Source organism: Peromyscus eremicus, chromosome 17, assembly GCF_949786415.1.
Source record: "Peromyscus eremicus chromosome 17, PerEre_H2_v1, whole genome shotgun sequence".
NCBI classification, from domain to species: Eukaryota; Metazoa; Chordata; class Mammalia; order Rodentia; family Cricetidae; genus Peromyscus; species Peromyscus eremicus.
The window spans coordinates 46478230-46487629 of record NC_081433.1 but is presented as its reverse complement, the minus strand read 5'-3'; the positions used below and the strand labels follow the sequence as shown (position 1 = coordinate 46487629).

General features: G+C 45.2%; 1 long non-coding RNA gene across 1 annotated transcript; it reads right to left on the bottom strand.

Annotated features, from left to right (window-relative positions):
* Positions 1-1301: 1301 nt before the first annotated feature.
* LOC131894386 (uncharacterized) lies at positions 1302-4807 on the bottom strand. The gene is made up of 3 exons (XR_009374905.1): positions 4120-4807; positions 3708-3803; positions 1302-1638 (listed from the first exon to the last, which is right to left on the bottom strand). It is a non-coding gene; the product is annotated as an uncharacterized LOC131894386 (long non-coding RNA).
* Between the last annotated feature and the right edge of the window lie 4593 nt (positions 4808-9400).

Below are 9400 nucleotides of genomic sequence, written 5' to 3'. Positions count from 1 at the left end.
TTAAAGTAGCAATAAGATAAAATGACTCCTAATAACGATGTGCTCTACTCCAGTGCCTTGCTCCGCCATCAGAAGAGAAGTTTCCTCCCCAGCAGACGGGAACAAACACAGAGACCCACATCCAGACCTTGGGACACTCAGCCCTAAGTGGGATGTCTCCATCAAATCCTTCCCCTTAGGGCTCAGGCCGAAAAGGAAGCAGAGAGAATGTAAGAACCAGGGAGGATGGAGGATACCCAGGAGTCAAGGCCCTCTAAATCTGTATGAGCAAAGCTCGTCTGAACTCACAGAGATGGAAACCGCGTGCACAGGGCCTGAAGCGTCTGCACCAGGTCCTCTGTGTATATACGACGGCTTCCAATTCAGCGTTTTTTCACGGGATTCCTGAGTGGGCGAACGAGTGGGTCTCTGGTTCTTGTGCCTTCTCTTGCGCTCTTTTCCTGGGGTTTGTTCTGTCCAATCCCAATGTGTTGGTTCTGATTCTTTTTTTTTAATTTTTAAAATTTTATTATTACCCCTTTAGAAGCCTATTTGTCTTCTAATGAGAGACAGAAAAGGAGTGGATCCAGATGGAAGGGGAGGTGAGCAGGACCTGGGAGGAGCAGAGGGTGGGGAAACATATTCAGGATATATTATGTGAGAGAAAAAAAAAACCCTACTTTTAATAAAAGAAAAAAAACCCTTAATATCTTGTACTGCCAGAGCTGCTTCCTGTGCTGTGTAACCACCGCTACGGCATCCCTAGATACAGAATGTCATGAAACACTTGAGCCTCCAAAACGTCCATCCTATGTCTAAGCCATGCAAGAAGACCCTGGGCACTATACAGGCCCACTTAGAAGAGACGAAGAACATGAAAGGCAGAGAGAGGCCCAGGAGCGCACAGGAACGACGGTGATACATAGCAGTGACAGAGCAGTTGAGGGCCAATTGCACAATGTGACACATGTACGAGGGCACACTTTAGATTGTATGATCTGGCCAACACTACAAGCATTTAGTAATAGCACGACACCGTGTCGATTGTCGAGCAAAGGAACGTGCTTGCTTTGTGCCGTTTTAAGCACTCAGGGCATATGCTCCCTCGACCCTCATAAAAACACCTAGGAGACGGGTAAGTGGATTGTTGCTACCTTTATCTTCTAGCAGTCTGCTGAGGCCAAGAGCAAGCGCTTGCCCAAGACCACAGTGTCCGTCTGGCTTCAACTAAGAAAACCAAAGTCACTTTAGATGTTTCAGAGAATACAATGACCTTGATGACTGGTGGAATCGGGACGAAAGAACCGGAAGAGTTAGAGAAGGAGGAGGAAGCTGCTGTTCCTCAGAGGTAACTTTGAATTACTGATGCTCACATTTGATAGCAATGTTGAGAAACAGCAGCCGCTCTCCTAGCCCTAGGAAAAGCAAAGTGAAACACGGGTATCCAGACCCACAAATCTAGAGCTTCTGAGGGGTTAGTGGAAGATTATTCAGACTGCTTCTGGCATCTGCTTTGCAGGAAGCCCAGCAGCCATCACCCTGCGTCTTGCCACTGGCAGAGCCAAGGTGGAAAAGCACAGCATCGCTGAGACTGTTGGAGCCGGAAGTGGGAAATGTCGCCTGTTCCCACTTGCCTTTTATTCTCCTATCAGAGGGGACCTGGAAATCAATTGACAAGTGAGTCATGGAAATGCTTTGGAGGACACCAGCAGTCCATGGTGTACAAGAGTATAAGACTGGAATGGAACTGATAAACAACAGCCCAAACAACTGACACGTGACAGAGTTGAAGTCCCAAGTAACCTGGCTCCTGAGTCTCTGCTTCTCACTAAGGTCACAGGCTACGACACTGTGGTAAGCTAAAACCACAGGGTTGCATAATATTTAAGTCTACGGCTGACAACCTATGCAGGTGGGCAGCCAAGACATTTCAAGAATTTATTTCACTAAGTATTCTACAAAGGTGAAGTCTCTGCGTTGTGCCAGACGGTGGTCCGTTTGGATGTAGAATGAATGGGACCCGATCAAAACAGAAAAACGTTAACAGAAAAGAGAGCCCCAAACTCCCTCTTCCAGGTTGGCAAAACTCCCTGGGAAGGATTCCAGCTGGCTTTTCTGAAATCATGTGCCCACACACTCAACTAAGTATTTTAGCCAAGGGGCAGGTATTAGGTGAGTAACCGAGTGGAAAACGCCCTTTAGAACCTCGAGACAAGGATTTTAGTGCAGATCGTTTATCTAAGGGATTCAGGAAACACCGGTGGGAGGTGGGGAAGCAAGACAAAGAGGGGAAAGCGGTCAATAAGGGGTGTGCCATCGAGCCGGCGACCGTGGCTAACGACCTGAACATAGTCTCACGGGAAAATGCTGGGAACCAGCGTAAAGCAGGAGTTATCCCCCCCCCAAGAACCAAGGGAGACGGATGATCTGCAATCTTGTACTGGAGGAAGGCTGCCAGCGTGGGAGGGAGTTCATTCTTGGACATTTCCAAATTGCCCTGACCTGGGCGGTGGCACTGCCTTCTTCCACTTAGGAAAAAGTCCCCAGGGACAGAAGGGAGCATTGGAGTAGTCTAGGCTAGAGAGGTGGCAGCGTGGGTAAGGAGCCGCATGTCTACCACGCTCAGTTTCTTTATCAGATAAAAATTTCCTCTGCCTAAGAAAGCTTGTGAACTTCAATAGAATTAAAACCTCTACAGAGCTTTACAAAGGAGAGTGTGTGGTAGAAAGAATTCTTGCTTAAAAGTTTCGTGACGACTGGGAATATCTGTTCTGTTTTTATATTCTCTGTAGGTCCCGGGACACTGGCCCCCAAAATGTCAATGACTAAAATATTGGGTGAAAAATTTCAACAACAGAACACATTATTTGCTAGGTTAACAGGTCGCTTTTAAGCTAATTATGGACAATAAATCATTTCTACTAAACTAAACATTTTCATCTCTGTGAAAAAACTAAAGTAGCACTGTCTTGTTCTATTCCTTTATCAGTCTTCTAAAAAATTAAGAGTATTGTAAAGAATACTCTTAATTACCTATTTAATGGCCGTTCTCTCCTTCATCCTACTTTTTTTTTTCTTTCTTCAAGACAGGGTTTCTCTGTGTAATTGTGGTGCCTGTCCTGGATCTCGCTCTGTAGACCAGTCTGGCCTCGAACTCACAGAGATCCGCCTGGCTCTGCCTCCTGAGTGCTGGGATTAAAGGCGTGCGCCACCACTGCCCAGCTCATTCTTACTTTTTAAAAAAGATTTGTTTATTATGTATACAATGTTCTGTCTGCATATATTCGTACACCCCAGAAGAGGGCACCCAGATCTCATTATAGATGGTTGTGAGCCACCATGTGGGTGCTGGGAATTGAACTCAGGACCTCTGGAAGAGCTGCCAGTGCTCTTAACCTCTGAGCCATCTTTCCAGGCCTTCATTCCTACTTTTTTTTTTTTTTTTTTTTTTTGGTTTTTCGAGACAAGGTTTCTCTGTGTAGCTTTGTGCCTCTCCTGGAACTCACTTGGTAGCCCAGGCTGGCCTCGAACTCACAGAGATCCACCTGCTTCTGCCTCCCGAGTGCTGGGATTAAAGGCGTGCGCCACCACCGCCCGGCCATTCCTACTTTTAAAAGTACTTGGATTATACAAAATGTTGGTAGAGAATTCAGCATGAACGAGAATGGTGCTCTCAGCATCATGCGGGGAAAGTCAAGAAAATCAGAAAACTCACATTATCTACTTACTGAGCCAATAAGAATATCTTCTCAAAGTTCAGAGATGTAACTCAGAGGCAGAGTGATTGCCTAGCATAAGCAATGCCTTGCGTCCGAACAGGAGAACTGGAAAAAAAGGAGTACCTTCTATTAGTCTTCTTATTATGTCAAAAAATAAGTGTAATAATACTTTTAGACAAGTGTCATTGTATACAGCCAGTGCGTTGTAACTTCTTAAAAAGATTTACTTATTTACATGTTGGGTGTTTTGCCTGCACATATGTCTGTGCGCTACATGTATGTCTGGTGCCCTCAGAGACAAAAGAGGGCGTCAGATCTCCTGGAACTAAAGTTACAGACTATTGTAAACCACCTTGTGGGTGATGGAAATCCAACTCAGGTCCTCTGGAAGAACAGTAAGTGTTCCTAACCTCAGACTCACCTCACCAGCTCCTGATTTCTGAGCTTGTTGTTTGTTTGAGACAGGGCTTCTCTGTGGAGCTTTGGAGCCTGTCCTGGATCTCGCTCAGTATACCAGGCTGGCCTCGAACTCACAGAGATCCACCTGTCTCTGCCTCCCAAGTGCTGGGATTAAAGGCCTGCGCCACCACAGCCTGACATGACTTCTAAGCTTTTAAAGAACATTTTTAAATTCTTTTTGCATAGTATAGTAACTCAAAGGCAAGTCATTTTACTTCTGGAGTACATTATTTCAAGATACTAACTCATCAGAAATTAGAAGTAGCTGATGTAACTTTAATCCTTCCAGATTCCCTTTTGTCTAAACTAAGCATGGGTTCTCTCTCAGGTAGTAGGTTAATGTTTGAGGCTTAACAAAGTCGGCCCTGCAATGCCACCAAGTCCTCTGCCTTCCTGGGCTCCATGACACATTCTAGTGGACAAGTTTCTTCAGGGGCTCTGACCCTGTGACAAACTTCTGTCCAGCCTCACAGGATCTCCTTTGAAATTGCCATGGAAATTGCTATGATGCCATAACTTACATTCCACATGCCTAGAACCAGCCCAGTGGGGACAGCGTCATGGTGGCAGTACTTTGCAAGAACTTCACGACACACAGGATCCCAAGTGGGTCCTGGCTTTGAGCACGTGGAAGGTGGCCTTAGGCTCATTCCTGAAGCATTCTGCGCTCCCTGCTCCCCAGAAGCCTATGCACAAGCTCCTGGTGGGAAAGGCGGGCTCCCAGCTTTCTGCTGCTCCATCTCACTCTTTCCCACTGAGCTGGATACATAGCGCCTGCTCCCTTTTTTCTGTGCTAATATCTTCAATGAGGAGTAGCTCAGCTGTACTGTTAGGCGTTTTCTCCTCCCTTGCCACGTTTGAAAACGTGTCGGAAAAGCACATATTCAAAACCTGTTTCCTTTTGCTCCCATGCCTCACTGTAAATCTGACCAAAATCAGTCATAAGGCCCTTACTGAATGCTTTGATACTTTGAACGTTTTCCTAACAAAGTAACTCTTACACCGGGCCTTCCGAAGCATTGGGATGTGGACACAATGCAGTCAACTCCTTTCCAGTAGTGTGAGCAGTGTAACAAGCATGGCTTCTCACCACCGTTCCTCACCAGCATCACATGTAAACCTCTTACAGCACTCGAGGCCATTTCTAAGCATCCTTCCAAACGTTTCCGCTCCATACGTTACCCATATATATATTTCTAAAATAGCTTCCACGTTTTCAAGCATAGTTCTAGCAATGACTTAACTCCTCAGTAATGCCTTTCTGGAGGAGCTCACTCCCTAATAGTGGAGGCTGAGTACCCTATAAAGGAAGCTTTATCTAGAAGGCTCTCTGAGAGCATAACATCAAGCATTGGCTCTGCTCTGGTCGACCTCATGACGTCACAATGGCAGGAGCCATTCCACAACAATCTAGAAAGCAAAAGAAAGGGACCAGGGCAGTCCTGTTCTTTTTCTAACAGATCACTGGCAAGAGAGCTAATTTCTCAGTGTCCTGGTGGCCTCTCACTGGTCCCCATAGGCTAAAGGTGCCACCAGGTGCTGACAATTGCCACACTGGAGGCCAAGCTTCTAACACACGAATCTGGAGAGACAAATCGCATCTGAACCAGGGCATCGGACTTAATTCAACTCCCCGGCACGTGTTTTCACGATATGGAGGACCTCTCTGAAATGCTCTGATTACTGACTCCACATAATGAACATTATAATTCTAAGTGGCTTAATTAGAGTCAATTATACATACCTGACTTGACCATAAGGCTACGTCAGAAGACTCCAAAAGTAGATTATGTAGAGAATTGTTAACAGCATCATAGCATAGATTTCTTTTTTAAAGTTAAATTGGGAGGGCTCTTCAATACAAAGCAACATTTTGTTATGGCACTGAAAAGATTTGTCAAGAAGTTTCTCCTGAGCCCAAGCTGCTGGAATACTATGCAGACGGGTTTAAGAGGGCCTGATTTCAATTTAAGTGAATTGTGAGTGGGAAGATATGATGATTAATATTGATGGTCAACTTGATAGGAAGTAGACTTCCCGGGAGGACAAAGCTGTGATGGATTATTTAGATTAGGGTAGGCTCAGGACATGCCTGTAAGGTGTTATCTAGAGCCAGTTAATTGAATGGGAAGACCCACCTGTGAACGGTACCGTTCTAGGGCTTGGGGTCCTGGGCCTGAATAAAAAAAGGAAAGTGAGCTGAGCACAAGGATTCATGGTGCTCTTCTCCCTGACTTCAGACGCCTTCCCTACCCTCTCGCACGTCCTCTATAACAGTAAGCCAAAATAAACCTCTACTTCCTCACGGCCCTATGGCTGTGAAGAGACGCCGTGACCAAGGCAACTCTTAAAAGGGAAAAACATTTCATCGGGGGGCTTGTTTACAGTTTCAGAGGGTCGGTCCATCGTCATCATGGCGGGGAGCACGGTGGTTCACAAGCAGGGATGGGGCTTGAGAAGTAGCTGAGGGCTTTACATCCTGATCCACAGGCAGCAGGCAGGGAGAAACACTAGACCTGGCATGAGCCTCAGATACCTCAGAGCAGTCCCTTAGTGACACACCTCCTCCTCCAACACCTCCTAATCCTTTCCAAATAATTCGTCAACTAGGGACTAAAGCCTGCAAATAGATGACCCATTTTTCATCCATGCCACCACATCTTTCTCAAGTTGCTTTGGTCAGGCATTTTGTTACAGCAGTGAGGAAAATAACAAACACATGGAATATTCCAAGAATTCCTGGTTTGAGTCTTTCAGATTTTTTTCCTCCCTCTTCATTTTTATTTTATCTGTATGGCAATTTTGATGGCATGTGTTTTGATTGTCTGTGCACCGCATATTTGCAATGCCAGGAGAGGCCAGAAGAGGGCGCTGTATACCTTGAAACTGGAATTGCAGATGGTTGTGAGCCATCCTATGGATGCTGGGAATTGAACCCAGGACCTCTGCAAGAGCAGCTAATGCTCTTAACTTCTGAGCCATATCTTGAGCGTTGGTACTGGGAAATTTAAAAAAAAAATTATAATTGGGTATAGGGGCACATGTCTTTAATCCCAGCACTTGGGAGGCAGAGGCAGGTGGATCTCTGTGAGTTCAAGGTCATCCTGGTCCACATAGTGAATTCCAGGACAGATAAGATTTATACAGTAAGACCCTGTCTCAAAATAAATAAAACTGCAGGTAGGATTTTAGTAATTATTTGAGAATTGCGTACAATGTATTTTGATCATATTCAACTGTCATCCTTTCCCTTAACTCTTTTCAGATCCAGCTTCGCCTCTTTAGCCCCGCCCCCAACTTCATGTTCTCTTTTTTCCTTTTTATAACCTTCCCGGTTCAATTTATGCTCCCCATATACTCCCAGAGGTCGGGCCATGCACCACAGCATGGTTGACATAGCCTTATGTCAACCATATCCTTAAAGTAAATGGACTCTCCATCCCTCAGAAGCCTTCACCTGTCCACAGCGCCTCAGTTAGGGGAGGAGGCTTGTGAGCCCCTTCACCTTCCACGATCGAATGCTATCTGGCTTAATCTGGTGCTGGTCGTGCTCAAGCAACCACAGGTGCTGTGAGCTCTGACTGCAGTGGTCCTGTCATGTACAGAAGGCACTGTTAAACACGGTTAATCCTCTCCAACCTCAGGCTTTTACAGTCTTTCTACCCGCTCAACTAAGATGGTCCTGAGCTCCCTCCCTCCCTTCTTCCCTCCCTCCCTCCCTTCCTCCCTCCCTCCCTCCTTCCTTCCTTCCTTCCTTCCTTCCTTCCTTCCTTCCTTCTCTCTCTCTCTCTTTCACACACACACACACACACACACACACACACACACACACACACAGACATCCCATCCCATTTGTGGCTGAGCACTCTAGCAACACTTATTCTCTGCAGACTCTGGTCACCCAGCAAATACGACTGACAATCAACGAGTGGGACATCATGAAATTAAAAAGCTTTTGTACTACAAAGAAAACTTAACCGACTGAAGAGGCAGCCTACAAAATGAGTGCAAAAAAAATTCTTTTTGCATCTTTGCCAGCTAAACATCTGACAGAACATGCATGTCTGAACTATACAAGGAACTCAAAAAATCTAAACACCAAGAAAAAACAACCCAGTTTTTTTTTTAAAAAAAAAAATGGGATGTAGAACTGAACAGAGCTCTCAAAAGATGAAATGCAAAATGGCTAAGAAATATCTTTAAAAGTGGTCACCATCCTCAGCCCTAGAAATGCAACTTAAAGCTACTTGGAGATCTCATCTTAGCCTTGTCGGAATGGCTTAAGAAAATAAAGGACAACAAAGCTGGCAAGAATGTGGGGAGAGAAGGGCCTTCGTGCACTGTTGTTGAGAGTGGAAACCACTGTGGAGGTTTCTCAAAAATAAAACCTAGAAATAGATCTACCCTATGAGCAGATAGATCAGTCCTGGGCATATATCCCAAGGACCCTATTTTCTGCTAAGTGACCACACATTCACCCATGTTCATTTAGCTGCTAGGATGTTGAAACAGCCTAAACATTCATCAGCTGATGAGAGATGACGAAAATATGATGCCTATCTACAGTGGAATTTTATTCAGCTGTAAAGAAAAATGACCTCATGAAATCTGCAGGTAGATGGATGGAGCTGGAAAAATGTTACACTGAGTGAAGTCACCCAGACCCAGAAAGACAACACTGTTAAGTTCTCACTCACATGTGTATCTTAGCATCAAATCTTTAGATTTGTATGTTTAACTTGGGGTCCCAGGGATTTTAAGTGACACTACATTTCTTTTTTAATGAATACTGTTTTGTGATAGTTAGCCACAAATAATTTTGTATCCGGAGCAAATTCCAGCATTCAGTGACTTCATATTGAGAAGAATAAAATCCTGGTAGAAGTCAGATATAGCTGAGCAAAAAGTTAAACTATAGATCGTATGAAGATGCGGGTGCTGCTTTAACAGATGCAGTACTGGTACAGTCGGGTATAGCAGCTGCTTCTCTGTTGTGATCAACACCACGACCTAAAGCAACCTGGGGAAAAAGGTTCACCTGGCTTGCACATTCCAGTCTGTCATCCAGGGAGACTGAGGCAGGAACTCAAGCAGAAACCACAGAGAAACACTACTTACTGGCTTGCTTTCCCTAGCATCCTCAGCTATCCACTTCTATATGGATAGTACCATCCACGGTGGTCTGGGCTCTCCCATGTCAATCAACAACAAAGAAAGTGCCCCCACAGGAAGGCCCACAGACC